Raw genomic sequence first — 16,241 nt, 5'->3', positions numbered from 1 at the left:
TAGGCAGAGTTAACGGAACCAACATACAGGATGTTGAGATGCCCAAGGACAGGCAACAGGAGGAAGTGGTTGCTGGTGCTAGTAACCTAAGACCCCTGAAGGAGCAAGAGAAAGAAACAAGGTTGGCCCAGTGTAATCTGCAGCCACCAGCAGAACTGCAGTACCACACAGGAAGGTGCAAGAGAAGAAATGCACTGACATCTTTCTCCTCCTGCCTACCTGTCTCCTTTCGGTGTCTCCTATTGGCTGAATTCAACCAAAGTCAGAAGAAAAAGGAAACTAGGGGTCAGCCTCAGAGATCACAGGCTAGCAAATGGACTAGAGGAAGGAAATGGAGAATAATCTATTTGCTATTTGGGGTGTTTATATGGTTTGATTTATTGTTTTTATTAGTTTTGCATTTCTTATTAAAATACTATTTAGTTAAAAAAAAATTGTTTCTCTGTCAAGGCCTGAGTTTTGTCATGCAATTATTACTTATTATCTACTAACATTTCTGGTACTGAAACTGCACCTGGGATCTTCTGAACACTATATCATTGACTTCTTACTATAACCATAATGGAAATATATTATTAACTCCGTTTTGCAGATTAAAAAACTACAGCTGAAAGAGGCTAAATTTTCCCACATTCCCACGTTCTCATAACCAATAAATGGCAGAGCTGAGATTTGCACCTAAGGCCTCTGATGACCAATCTATTTCCTTACCATGCACCATAGATGCGCTTCAGCATGGATGCAACTGGACCAAATGGTCATAATATGCATGCATTTACACAGTTCACTCAATCATTTATCCATCCATCCCTGTATCCATGCATCCAGCCACCTATCCATCCATTAATTGTTTCTGTAGACATCTTTGCAAAGTATTTTGAAATGAGGAATGGACATTAAGTTGTTGAGTACATTTCTGACTCACTCTTTGCATGACCTTGAGCAAGACCCATTAAATACCTGAGCTTCAGTTTTTTTCATTGGACAATAAAAGAAATGGGTTAGTTTAGTGGTTTCAAACTTATTGTTTTTAACCATAGCAGCCTTAGAAAAGTAAGATTCTACTTAGAAACTTAAAGTTAGTAAAATTGCAATTCTCTGGATGAAGCCTCGAGAGAAGACCCCTGGAGTGCTGTTAAGTATATTTCTGGATCCCAACCCCACCTAGGTTCACCCTCAGAGATTCCAAGGCGTACAGGTGGACAACTACTGTGTCACTCCTGATTTCTAAGATCCAATCCAATTGGATCTCCTTGCACAATGTAAACACAAGAAAAGAATGAGGGGTTCTGGCCATGTTTTCAATAGCAATTAATGGAAACATACTAAGTATAATTTCTAGAAGATGACAAAAAAAAGGATGTTTATAATTACTCAAGTTACTGGGTTTTAGGTAATTTGTGAAATCACTGGATTTTTTATGAGAGTCTATTCTGTATGATTCTATTTTATTGGTCTTCTATTTCTAAATTATATCCTCATTCTCAAATTTTAGTGGAACATTTTTTCCCAAAATGCAACCAATGATGAGGCTATAAAATTGAAAGTGTGTTTCCAACTCTAGACAGAAAATGGATTGTATTGCTTCTACTGTGACCCAGATAAGAAAAAAAAATTAAGAGAGAAATTGCATTTGAACTTCTAGAAAATACAGCTTTGTGTGTGCCTGAAATCAAATAAGAACAGCAATCATATTTGCTGAGTAAAATTAGATTGTTAACTCTTTATACTCCCTTCTCCAGTTATACAGTGGATTTCTTAATGGTAACTATCTAAACTCTAAGTGTTATGAATAATACTGTATACATTAGTGGTTGTTTATTGAATGTGTCTTAAACTAATTCAGAGGGTATTATGCATATAAATAACAATATATTTGAGTGTTATGAGAAAACTTTCTGGAGGCAGCACCTGAAAAAAACCTTGCATAATGACTGGGATTGAGGGATGGTAGAAAAAGTGCTTTCCAAGCAATGGAATAACTGACAAAATGCAGAGGCAGGAAACTGAATTGTACACATGGGATTGGAGAAGTTCTGTGTAGTTGCTGGTTAAGGTTCAAAAAGAAAAAACACACACAAAAAAACCTACTGTTGGAAAAGTTGTTTGAGACTAGATCACTGAGAACTTTTATTGGATAATGAGGATTCCGATAGGCAATGGGAAGACATCGGCAATGGGAAGGATGTTGAGGAAGGGAGTGACTTAGAAATAGATTATAGAAAGATTAAGCTGACAACATTATTATATCAGATGGATTGATAGGGGAGAAATTAATGGCAGGGAAAACACTAAGGGAAGTACCTTAGCTTGGTAACAACCTGCCAAACACTTTGTAAGGCTATTGGGTGCAAATAGATAGTGATATTCTATCTAGTGCATGGGAAGTGTAGGTGTGCACCTAAACCAGTAGCTCCTAACTACCAGATGGAAGACAAGGAGGAGACTAGGGTACTCCTAGTCAGGGTCAGCTGAGATCTCAACTGCAATGAGAGAGAAAGTATCCTCACGAAGTCCAACCACATAGCCATTAGGGCAGGAATTTACTGGCTTCCATGGATGGAATTTGGGAGTTGTCCCAGGGCTTCCATTGTGGAAGTCTCTCTCTATCTCTTTCTCAAGTGTCTGGAAAGCACAAAGGAAGGAGGCAAGAGTTAACTCACTAGCCACACTTCTCACTCAATGATTACTGCTGTTTCTTCTCCTTAATGGTCATATGTCCATTTGACTAAAAGGAAGAAAGTGGGTAGATCAGGAAATGTCTGGAAACTTGGAGGTGATCTCAGGCTAAGCAGCTAAAAATCTCACAAGATTGGATGTTTTAGTTACCATAGGAAGAAAAGAGCAGAGTAGCAGATAATAAGAATGTTCTTTGATCCCCTTCTACTTCAAAGCATTATAGCTCTAGATTAATATTCAGTACATCTTTGTTCAGGTACTTTTCTCTTAGCCTCGTCTCACTTCCATTAGAGAGAAAAAAACGTTTAAAGTTTCCAAATTGTCTCTTCGTAAATTCCAAGGGATAAAGTGGGAGACATTCAGGAGCCTGACACATTAGCATCCCCTTAATGCAATATGAAGTTGAGGGGCTTTTAATGTGGATATTAGTTATCAAAACTGATTATTGAAATTGCAAAATAGCCTTGTATGCTGAGTGCAGGCTACGATGGATGATGACAGCAGAGCCTTTTACATTATAAATTAGAATGCATGCTCTTTTTTTTGAGTCATTGCTCTTTCAGGTTGCTAATTTATCTTTTTATCTGTGATTTATTTTTCCCCACTCACATTCTTAAACTGCCTTTCCCTGTGCTACAGTTATTTAATGGCATAGTCTTGGATTTACTGTGATGGATTTGGCAAATTTAGAGCTTTAGAAAGGTGTCTTAAAATTTCTGCCGTGAGCTTTCTGGAGATGGGTAATAACATCGATTGGAATTGATAGTCCCTTGAAGGAGCATAGGTTGAAAATGTTGCCAGGGCTCCAGGGAATGACATGAAGTCGGTACCTTCATTTATTTTTCCAGTTAAGCCTTGGCTATTTCTGTCTGAAGTGGAAAACAGATATATCGTTTTCACCACTATTAGTAGTAGCAGTAGCAATGACGACATTTATATAACCTGCATTTATATATCAATTAAGAGTCTTTGGTTGCTTACAACAGATATTGATTTTGACCAATGTAAGCAAATGGGAATTTATTGAAAAGGATATCAGGAGCCCCTAAATTGTTGGAAGCCTCACCCCAGGAATAGGCAAGAATCAAGGCAGCCTTGGAGAAGGAGCCGGATCCTCCAGAAAGGCCTCCCAACCAGAACCATCTGATTAAGACCACTCCACTAGGAAGAAAAGGAACTCTAGCCATTCTTAACTTCTTTGTCCCTCTAGGGGAAATTTAAATTCCAACCAAGGATGGGGCATGCTCAGCCAGGTTTGCATGAGGCTCCTCTTTGGGTTATGCAGGACCTCTTATTGCTTGTTATGTGACCTGACTTTATCTAATGGAGAAGACAAAATCATGTTAGGGCATACTGACATATTGTTAAAAGTGGGAAATGCGTATTTGGCAAACAAACAAAAGTAAATCCATTGTGTGGATTTATATATATATATATAGGGGCACCTGGGTGGCTCAGTCAGTTAAGTGTCCGACTTCGGCCCAGGTCATGATCTCATGGTTCATGGATTTGAGCCCCACGTCAGGCCCTGTGCTGACAGCTCAGGGCCTGCAGCCTGCTTCAGATTCTGTCTCCTGCTCTCTCTGCCCCTCCCCAGCTTGTGCTGTATCTCTCCGTCTCTAAAATAAATAAACATTAAAAAAAAGATTTAAAAAATATAAAACATATTATCCAATTAATCTTTGCCTCAACACTCTGAGATATGCAGTAATATAACTATTTTATAGATTAGATAATTTAGGATTAAATGTATTATATAAATTCTCTCAAGTCATGTGGCAATTAAGTGACAGAATCAAATGCAAGACCAAGTCTCCTTATTATATATATTATGTTCTTTCCTCCTTGTCTCTCCTATTCTGTGATTTGATATTCAAACAGATAAGATCCTTCAGGAATTTAAGGTCCAAAATACTTTCTCCTTTCCTCTCTCTGACCGTTCCACCCTCCATCCCCATTTTTGTCATCTTTCTTACATTCCTGTTTCCCTCAATTACCCCTAGAAGTCCAAGCCTCCTATAATCACCCTGACATTTATATCCAAATGGCCCGATATATCCTTAATATAAACTAATCTCCCCTAACCTTTTCATGATGCTGCTGGAGCTCCTGGCCTAGGTATCGTCAAGATTTCCTGCATTCCCAGTCTCTCAACTGATTGTTCCCTTTCATTGCTGTAGCTGGCCCTTGGCTCACTGAGCTACCCTTGCATTGGCCTCAAGAGAGAACAACCTTTTTTTCCCTTCTCATATTCTATGCACTGTAGGACCTCGAGATAGAGGAGATGTCATCCTTACTTTTCATTGCTGCTTAGGGACCATTTTGATTACCCTTCCTTGCAAAAACCTGGCTCCTTTGAAGTATGTGCAATCAAACTATACCACCCACTACCTCCCCTGGGTGTAGTCATCCACCCACTTCTGGGTCACTTTCTTTAATTCACTGAATACTGCAGCATCTGACTCACCCTTTCTCTCCACTACAAAACTGTGTCATCATTTGGGATCACTTCCACATCCATGTAGATGATCCATTCAGTACTCCATCTCATGGTTACTTGCTATCACTTTGAATGATCTTTTGTTCCATGCCAACTACTAAGCATCTTCTCTCCCATGTTTATCCTGGACCTTTCAGTTACCAATAATGGAATCATTTCTGAAATCTTGATGTTAAGTATCCTACTGTCAGACTCTTGCTACCCATCTTTTGAGCTCTTTTTTCTGTTTCTTGCTGCTTACATTTGTACCCCATACGTCTTCCAATTCACTGATTCTACCACCTTTTTACTGTCCTTTCCCTACCTTGACCCCTTTCCCACATGTTCCCCATTTCTTTCCTTACCCAACTTAGATTTCAGGGTTTACACTCAAACCACTCCCTTATAAATACACTTAGGTGTCCGCCCTACTCACTGGCAGTATTTTGGAACCAGTTAGACCAACTCTTCATCTGCTCAGCCTCAGCACAAGAGCAGCTGGACATGATCTGAGAAAAATACTCAACCATGCTCCTTGAGCTCATTCTAAGTTAATGACTGCAAATCTCATATGAGTTGTCAGTATTACTCCACAATTTTACTGCATGTTTCAGGTCGGTTCACTCTCCTGTTCTCTTAAAACAACTATTTCATGCCAGGTCATCTCTCCTGAAACCTACAAACACATGTTCACGTATCTCACTCTTACTGAGAAAATGGAAGAAATCACAGGAGAACTAATTCCTCTAACTTCTCAAACTCTGGCCTCTCCACTGTACCCTGAGCCCCATCCTGTTTTGCTTCCTCCAGGACTTTGTGCCTGTATCACTCCTTCTTCACCTTGGTCACCATTTTCTCCCTTTCTCAAGCACTCAAGAATGATAGTAAAGAAGCCAAATGGACTCCACATGCCCCCTCCAATTACTGTTTCATATCTGCTCTCCCCTTCACAGCAAAATTCTTTAGAATTTGCCTGTATTTTCTCACTTCTCATTCTTACCTCACCCCACTTCAATCAAGCTTTGTCAATTGCCCTCAGACAGAAACCACATCATTGGTATTCTCCCTTTTTCCAAACCTATGGTGCATCATCAATCCTCATCTTGCTCTACTCAGTACATAGCATAAGAACTACTGCATTCTTAACGTTAGTTTAAATATTTTTCCACTCTCACATTTAATAATGGCAGACCTTGGGGCACCTGGGTGGCTCAGTCAGTTAAGCGTCCGACTTTGGCTCAGGTCATGATCTCGCAGTTTGTGGGTCCGAGCCCCGCATCGGGCTCTGTGCTGACACCTCGGAGCCTGGAGCCTGCTTCTGATTCTGTGTCTCCCTCTCTCTCTGCTCCTCCCCTGCTCCCACTCTGTCTCTCTCTCAAAAATAAATAAGGATTTAAAAAAACAACAACAAAAATTTAAAGGGGCGCCTGGGTGGCTCAGTCAGTTGGGTGTCTGACTTCAGCTCAGGTCATGATCTCACAGTCTGTGAGTTCGAGCCCCACGTGGGGCTCTGTGCTGACAGCTCAGAGCCTGGATCCTGCTTCGGATTCTGTGTCTCCCTCTCTCTCTGACCCTCCCCTGCTCATGCTCTGTCTCTCTCTGTCTCTGAAAAATAAATAAGTGTAAAAACAGTTTTTTTTTAATAATGGGAGACCTTGAGTGAAATGTACAGCTCCAGACAGGATTCATCTTGACACAGGTTTTAAAAACTATAAACCTGAATATTTGGGTCTGGCGACCAGAAAAGGTCTATTTGATGCTTAACCTAGCTAGGAAATCTCTTAAAAAATCACCCTCTGTTTAGCTTACATAAATTCATACTCAGAGTCTCCAGTTTTATTTCATTTTCCTAGTGATTAGAGGTTTCAGTCCCTTATTTTTGTTTGAAAACAATTTTTTTTTCATAGATTTGTAACATTTCCCATCGATAAATTCCCCACTAAGGGAAAGTAACTCATTCATTGTCGTATTTAAAGAAAAACTATGTGGCTGGATGATTTCTTCTGTTGGGGAAATCACTACAGATCTAGGGAAAAAATATTTTGCTGGGAAGAAGTTGCTCATTTGCATACTGAAATTCAGTGTCATTCTCTTTGTGGGTTTTCAGATCTTCAACCTTATGGAATTAGTGGGGGTGGGTCAGCAGGTAAAGTGGTAGAGAGCAGGGATTGTAAGTTCTAACAGACCTTTTGGTTTGGCCATCAAGGTATTTTAAAGGATTTTAAATTTAAATTTCTTTAAATTGAGGGTGCATCTAGTTCACCAAGACCTCAACAATTACTCCCCATTACCTTATATTCAAACAATTTTATTTCACAAATCTTTGTTGACATTTGTCTGCGTGTCAGACACTGTCGTAGGCCGTGGAGATACAGCAGGGAACAAGATATGGCAAGAGCTCAGACCTCATGAAGCCTGCCTTCTAGTGGAGAGAGACTCGTAAAAATGAGCAAACAAGTAAATTAGTAAGGAAATTTCAAATAATGATAAGGAAATAATGAAGTAATAGAATAAAATGATGTTGTATGTGGTGTTTGAGGTAGGAGGTGATAATATAGGTTGAATAGACCAGGAAGACCAGGGACAGAGGATGGTAAGCAGAGTCAGCACCAAGTGCAAGACCCTGTGGCAGGAAGAGTTGCTTTGTTCAAGGAAAAAGAAGGTCAGTGCCACTAAAATATAATGAGCAAGGGGCACCTGGGTGGCACAGTCAGTTAAGCATCTGACTTTGGCTCAGGTCATGATCTCACAGTTTGTGAGTTCGAGCCTTGGATCCTCTGTTCCCCTCTCTCTCTGCCCCTCCCCAGCAGGCATGCCATGCACTGTCTCCCTCAAAATAAATAAACATTAAAAAAATAAAATATAATGAGCAAGAGGGAGATTGGTTTAAAATGAGGTAGGAGAGAGCAGATTAGGGAGAATCTTATACGCTGTAGGAAGGATGTTGGATTTTATCTAAATGTGATGAACAGCTATAGAAGATTTTAAAGCATGATCTGTTTTGTTTTTTTTGTTTTTTTTGTTTTTTAAGTTTATTCTGGTTACTGTGAGTAAAATAGTTGTAGGAGCCGAGATTGGAAACAAGAAGACCAGTGACTACTGAAAAAATACAGATAACAGATAATGGTAGTTTGAAATGATGGTGGGAACTGTAAATATAAACAGAATATACAAATGTGAGATAAATTCTGGAAATAGAGCCAACAGGCTTTGCTGACGTTGGATGCATCAGATGAGGAGAAGAGAGAAATAAAGGACAGTTTCTGGGTTTTTGGCTTAAGCAACTAGGCAGATGAACAATGCCACTAATTGATATGGAAAACTGAAGGGCTAAAGGAGGAACATAGAAAAATAAAAATTCTGTTTTGGTCACATTGAGTCTAAGATGTTTATTAGACTCCATGTGTAAATTATGAGTAGGTATTGGATATAGGAGTCACTGCATAAATTTACATTACCCCTGAGGCCTTCTGAGTTTGCAACTCTGCTATAGTATGTAGATTAAGAATGTGGTTCAAGAGCAAAAAGATCTTTGTATGAAGCTAGGTTTTTCTGCTTACCAGCTCTGTGACCTTGAGCAAGATTCCTAAAGTTGTCTAAACCATAGTATCATGGGTACAAAATGAGGTTACAATATTATATACTCTATCAATTGATTGTAAAAATTAAATAAGTTGATTTATGCATAGTGCTTAATGAAATCTCTAGAAAAGTATAAGTACACAATATAGATTTGGCATTATTTATTGAGTATCTGTACTGAGATATGCCCATTGTATACATTATTTCACCTAACCTTCCCCAAACGCCCCACATCAACCCTATCGCCTAAGTATCAATGTACAGGAAGAAGATTGAGAACAGATGGATGAAAACAAATTTATGTTTCACTTTTTAAAAAATGTGCAATCTGCACAGATCACCTCTTATCAATCTAGGAAGCGTTCATATGAATTGAAATGTGTCTCTCTCTCCGGAAATCCAGATTCTTATATCCAGCCTGCTACATTACATCTCTTCTTTGATGTCTATCATCTCAAACTTAGCATGATTTAATCTTCACCCCCAGACCCAGAACCCGATCTTTCCACTGGCTTCCTCACCTCAGATGATTGCCTCTTAGGCATCCTAACTGCACATGTAGAAAGCCTCACAGCCCTCATTGGTTCAGGTCTTTCTCACACATGCTTTACAGAAGCCTCCTACCAAATGGCCCCCTGCCTCATCTCTCCTCCTCTGTCCCTCACTCACTTTGGTCCAGTCATACTAGCCTATTGCTATAGGAACTTTTTCTTCCTGTTTCCTTAGCGTGACACTCAAATGTCTCAGAAATTCCCTCAGAAAGTTACTTTGCTAACCTGACCACCTGTTTAAAATTGCAGCTTCCCTAGTACTGTGTTCCTTTTCCCCTTTAACTTTCCCTTCCTTCCCTGTGCTCCCCTTCCTGTCTTTTTCCTTCTTGTCTTTTCCTGTAAAGGCTTCCTACTATGTTGCCTCCAAGGCAGCATAAGGTTTGTTTCTACTCCAGATGTGCTGGTCATCCTCAAAGGAGCTATATAGCCTGAAGCCAGTTTCTCTGGAGTTAGTTCTTTCACTCAGCAAAGGTCCACCCATCCTCTGCTTGCTAACTCAGCAACATGGCATCATTTAGCATTTTTCTAGCTGCAAATGAGATACCCTACCACAGTGGCTAAACCCTTAGGGCTGTGTTTCTCTTGTACAACAAGAATTTCGAGGGCAGGTAGTCCAGGGCTTCATGTCACTCACTGGTGTCCTGACATTCAGGATCCTTTTATCTTCTTCTTCTGTCACTGTGGTCCTTATCCTCAAAGCTGTAAGATTGCTACTCATTGTGCATTGAGTCCCCTGCTCCAGGCGGAAAAATAAAGAGGAAACAGTAAAGGAGCAAAGGATAAAGAGTTCTCTTAGAGAGTAAGGCTTGTCTTCTATGGGTTGAAATACCTGACTTTCAACTATTTTTAACCTACAAAAATGGAAATTTGATGTGTCTGACCTAAGATTTGGGAAGAGAACACCTTCTCTAGAGACTTCCATCTACATGTTATTGGCCGGCCCAAACTGTGTCAGTTGGACACTCTTATCTTCAAAACAGAGTAGGAGACAAAAGTTGTGTGAGCCTCTGGGGCAGCCAGCTCAGTGCCTGCCACACACAATTTGGCTCTTCCTGAGTTGCTTTTCTTCCAAGACTCCATTCAGCCTCCTGGCTTTGGGCCTAGGAGAGGGCCCAGAGCCTCTCTTACAGGTTGGCCACCGCTCCTACACAGACCTAGGGGAATTCCTACTCCATACTTGAGTAGCTTCCCAGGCCACACAAGAACTTTTGGGTCAGCTATGAGATATACAGATCTTGGAGAATTACATTTAAGGAATGAGGGCAGGTAAAATCTCTGGCCCTCTGTCTGGATAAACCATACGGCCATTTCTGTTCTGTTGCCCTTGTCCTGTGCTGATGTGACTAGTGAATTATAGGGCTGCACTAAATCTTTACACATATTATTTAATTTCATCCTCATAGCAAACTTTTACCTTTCTCCTCTATCACTATTTTACACACGAGGAAACTAAGGCTTCGGGAGGTTAAATCCAAGGCCCTTTCGTTGGCAAATGACAGAGTTTCTCTTCAGACCCAGGTCTGCCTCATTCCAAAGCCTCTGCCTGATCCATTACATTAAACTGCTTCTAACTAGATGTTTTCCAGGGCAATCTTTTCCCTCTCTCTATAGGAACCCTTGAGTCACTCTAAGTATTTCTTAATGGGGCTGACCACATAGGGCAGCTTAACAATGTCTGGACAGTCACTCTCCCAGTAGAGTTGCCAAGTTCTCCCTAATTCTGGTGCTTTCCACCCCCCACCTATCCCTTGGTCACACATGGATTTAGATTGGTGGAAATGTTAGAAAGGATATTCAAGATGGAAAGATAATATAGGAAACAGGACGAGCATAAACAAAAGTGAAGGAAGTATAGCTCTGGGATAGTGTATATTTTAGCTTGGTTAGAGCATAAATCAGAGATCTTAGCGCATATGCTTAGAAAGTCAAGCTCAAATCATACCATTAGGACCTTGACTATCAGACAGAGGAGAATGAACTTTTTTTCTGTCTGTAGTAGTGATGTATTAGAGGTTTTGCCACATGAGAGTAAAATTAAACTTTGTGTTTTATGCTGCAAATTAAAAGAGAGAGAGAGAGAAGTTTGAAAAGTACTTGAGTTCCAAGAAGACATGATAATCCTACTGCAGGAGTTGTTCAGGGAGATTTGAGAGTTTTGTGTCCTTTTTTGTTATATATATTTTTTCAAAATAGCAATGAGATTTGTAGTTGGTACATCAGAACTGTTAGCCTATAAATAGACAAAACAAAATATCAACTATCCCCAAACTCAATTTTCCCAATAGAATAAGAGTTGCTCCCATTTATATTCAATAAAAAATGACCTTAAGCATCTGTTATTTCCGTTAAAATAGTCAAAGTGGCATGGAAATTGTATATTTGTAAAATTGTAAAACCTGTATGAAAAATGGAATGAGTTTTATGGCTTCCTTGTTTAGAGGAGAATGGTCACATTTCAGAATAAAATAAAATAAAGAAAAATATTTGAAGAATATTGAAGTTAAGTGACTCATTTATAAAATTGAGAGGAAAATATGTAAGAACAGGCTGCATAAGGTTGTGTTTTTTATTTGTCCAAGTAATGCCATATTACTGAGGTGGCACAGAACATAGTACATCCATCTGTGAGTCAGAAATATGTGAGTCAGAAACACCGTTTGAAGAGCCCTCTGTCCTTTTGATTACTGAATCTGATGTTTTGGTTAGACTGGGTAATTTACCAGTAAGTTGAGATAATTGGATTATTAAAGAGGAAATCCATGTTGAAAGAATTGGTTGTGAAAAGATAAAATGAGGAAATGGGATTATTGACAGAACTGAGATGAAATCTTCACAGGACACCTCTAGCAAAAAATCGGCCCTTCAAGTGACTCGTTTCACTGTGAGTCAGTCAAAAGACAGGGTTGTAGGAAAAGCAATTGAAAGGAAGACACTACTTTGCAATTGGGTTTCCTCGACTACTTATATTTGGAGGCAGTCATTGTTTCTGTTATTGAAAAGATGAATTTGTAAAGGAACAATGCTCTTTCCAAAATAACAAGATCATGAATAAGAATTGATATCTGAAGAAGATAAAGAATTCACATTGGTTAAAAAGGACTTCTCTGTTCGCTTCAAAATGCCAATACTATATATATATATATATATATATATATATATATATATATATATATCTTCTGTAAAGATTGTAAAATGCCAATACTATATATATATATATATATATATATATATATATATATATATATATATATATAATATATATCTTCTGTAAAGATTGCTCTGGAAAGAAAAGCTAAAGCCTGTCATAGTGACTTAGGGTTTTCATCCTCCATGTGAAGGCCAAGTGTGAGGTAAAAGAACCTCATAGTTCCCTAAGGATTCTGTAATGGTGAGGCCATCCCCCAAGATTGACTAGTCCCACCTTTAGGGAATGCAAAGGACGGCTGTCTACCCTGATGAAGAGCAAGCTGTGATCTGCTCAGAGACATTGGGCTTAGATTACAGAAAGATTTAATTTCTAAAAATAATGGCAAAGAATAGTAAAGCCTGGAGACTTTCCTTGAGCTCTAATAGAATCATGATACCATTTATTTTTGGAATGGTGACGTTTCTGAAACTCTTCAGATGCAAAATCAATGCTAAGTAGTTTTATAGAAATTGGATGCATTTTACATAAAATTACCACCAGAGCTGAGGGCAGTGATGTACAAAAGCAGTGCAGACAGTGTTTTGAATGTACTGGAAAACACAGTCTGAGAGCCTCTCCGGCAGCACCTGGCATCTCTCCCACATTTTCAGGCCTTTGCCCTTTAAACTGCCTTTGCTGTTCTTGAGATTTCCAGTTTTGTCTAGATTATGAGCCTCTTAACCATTCATCATATTCTTCCTGTAGTTGTCATCATTTTAAACACATTAGGGAGTCAAGGGAATCATTGGTGAAGAAATAGTATTTTAAACCATGATAAATGCAATGATAAAATCACCTAGAATCACCTGAATAATATAAAGAAAACAAGGTTGAGAGCTGAGTCCCAGGATTCTCCAACATGTAGAATTTGGGGACAGATGAAGGATCTAGGCAGGCCAATGAACTAGGAAGAAAACCAGGAGAAGGTAATATCCTGAAAGTCAAAATAGTCAGCATGGAAGACATGAATTTGAAGGAGTCTTTTCACATCCAGAGATCTAGTCAGCCTTTTTTTTAAAATATAATTTATTGTCAAATTGGTTTCCATACAACACCCAGTGCTCATCCCAACAAATGCCCTCCTCCCTGCCCATCACCCACTTTCCCCTCTCCCCCAACCCCCATCTAAACTTAGTTTGTTCTCAGTCCTCAAGAGTCTCTTATGGTTTGCCTCCCTCCCTCTCTGTAACTTTTTTTCCCCCTTCCCCTCCCCCATGATCTTCTGTTGAGCTTCTCAAGATCCACATATGAGTGAAAACATATGGTGTCTGTCTTTCTCTGCCTGGCTTATTTCACGTGGCATAATACCCTCCAGTTCCATCCACGTTGCTGCAAATGGCCAGATTTCATCTTTCTCATTACCAAATAGTATTCCGTTGTATATATAAACCACATCTTCTTTATCCATTCATCAGTTGATGGACATTTAGGCTCTTTCCATAATTTGGCTATTGTTGAAAGTGCTGCTGTAAACATTGGGGTACATGTGCCCCTATGCATCACCCTCCTGTAAACATGCTGTGATCTCAAGGAAACGTAAGGCAGATTTTGTTCACAGAATTCTCTTCAACCAACAGGAGCTCTTTGGAAGAAATGGGTTTGAATACAAGATGTTCCAGTTGTTTAAATCCTCAAACAAGGATCTGCTTTTCAGTGATGACACTGCATGTTTGGCTAACCTTCAGGATGAAACAACTTACAGAAAACACTTAGGACCAGAGTATCTTATGGCTATTGCTAACATGAAACCATGTTTACACTCTGAGCTTCTGGATGCCTGTACATCCCACATATATTAAACCCTGATCAAAGTGGACAACCGTGGCGATGCTCAGTGCCCGAAATATGGTGGGGCCACATTCTCACTTGTTTGCACATGGGCCTGTGTTAACCTCGGTTATTTTATAATTATGTGCTGGAACTGATACAAAAAATAAATTGAATGAAAAATTTTTTAAAAAGTCAAAATAAGAGAAGGATAAACATGTCAAATGCTCATGACATTTTGAGAAAGATGGTGAGTAAGAATTGATTATTAGTTTGGGCAAGACGTGGGATCCTAATGATCTCAACAAAAGGGATTTCCTATGAAGTACTGTAAACCAAATCCTAATTATACTGTGTTGAGAAGAACATAGATGTTAAGGAAGTGGAGACAGCAAGTGAAGACAACTTCTTGAAGAATTTTGCTTTTAAAAGACTACAAAAGAAAAAAAAAAGAAAAAGAAAAAATAAGCAATAAGTGGAGGACAGCATGGAGTAATCACAAGTCCATTTTTAAAAAAATATTTAGGTACAAATAGCATGCAAAAAGTTTACTTTTTAAAGTGTAAAATTGGACACATATGCACCCATGAAATCATTGCTACCTCTAAGATAATTCATATCCATCAAACCCAAAAGTTTCTTTTTGCAGTTCCTCCCAACCCTCCTGGTACCGCCCTTCATCCCCGCAAAATCACTGATGAGCTGTCACTATAGTTTTATTTTCTAGTATTTTAGATAAATGGAACCATACAATAAGTACTCTTTTGATCTACCTCCTTTTACCCAGAATAATTAGTTTGAGATTAATCCATATTGTTGCAGGTATTGATAGTTTGTTCTTTTTTATTGCTAAGTGGTATTCCATTGCATGAATGGGCTACAACTTGTGTTCCTATTCACCTGTTACATTTGGGTTGTTTCCATTTTTTAGGATAACAAAGCTGCAGTGAATCTACATAGACAGGCATATCACCTATGAATAGAGATAATTTTACTTTTTCCTTTTTAGTGTAGATATAGATATAGATATAGATATAGATATAGATATAGATATAGATATAATGTATTGCCTACTGCACTAAGAACTTCCAGTAAAATGTTCACTTGAAGTGGTGAGAACAGACATTCTTACTTTTTTCCTACTTTTAAGGGGAAATAGCTCAGTGTTTCACTCTTAAGTGTGATGTTAGATGTTAGCTTTTTCATAGATGCCCTTTACCTGGTTGAGAAATGTCCCCACTATTGCTAGTTTTCTAGAACTTTTTACCAGGAATGGATATTGGATTTTGTCAAATGTTTTTCTCTGCACCCACTGAGATGATCTTGGTTATTATTATTATTAATATGGGAAATTACCTTGATTGTCTTTTGAGTGTTATAACAGCCTTATATTCCTTGAATAACCCCCACTTGATCATCATGTGTCAACCACTTTATATATTATTGGATTAGATTTACTATAATTCTGTTAAGAGCTTTTTCATGTGTATTTATGGGGGAAGTGATCTGTATGTTTTCTTTTCTTGAGTTGTCTTTGATTTTGATATCAGAAATATGCTGACTTGAAACAATTAGTTGGGAAGTATTCCTTCCTTTTCAACTTTCTGAAGGGGTATGTAGAATTAGTATTATTTCTTCTTTAAATTTTTGGCAGTATTCACCAGAAAAGCCATCTGGGCTTGCAGGGTTTGTGTGTGTGTGTGTGTGTGTGTGTGTGAAATGGTTTAAATTTTAAAAACATTCAACTTCTGTAATAGGTATAGGCCTCTTCATGTTATTTCTTTCTTCTTCAGTGAGTTTTAGTAGTTTTTGTTTTTCAAGGAATTTATCCATTTCATCTAAGTTGTAGAATTTATTGGCATAAAGTTGCTCGTAATAGTTCCTTATTATTTTTATTATATCTTTAGAATCTGTACTGATGTCTCCTCTTTCATGCCTGATATTCTTAACTTGCATCTTCTCTTTTTTTTCCTGGTAAATTTGACTTGAAGTTTGT

At 38.6% G+C, this 16,241-nt stretch overlaps 1 protein-coding gene across 3 annotated transcripts in view; it reads left to right on the top strand.

Moving 5' to 3' along the window:
- PDE4B (phosphodiesterase 4B) overlaps positions 1-16,241 on the top strand; it is a 537,685-nt gene that overhangs the window by 382,088 nt on the left and 139,356 nt on the right. The gene's annotated exons all lie outside the window — the stretch shown is intronic.

This window comes from Panthera onca, chromosome C1 (assembly GCF_046562875.1).
Source record: "Panthera onca isolate mPanOnc1 chromosome C1, mPanOnc1 haplotype 2, whole genome shotgun sequence".
Taxonomy (NCBI): Eukaryota; Metazoa; Chordata; class Mammalia; order Carnivora; family Felidae; genus Panthera; species Panthera onca.
This window is presented reverse-complemented; position numbering and strand designations above follow the sequence as displayed.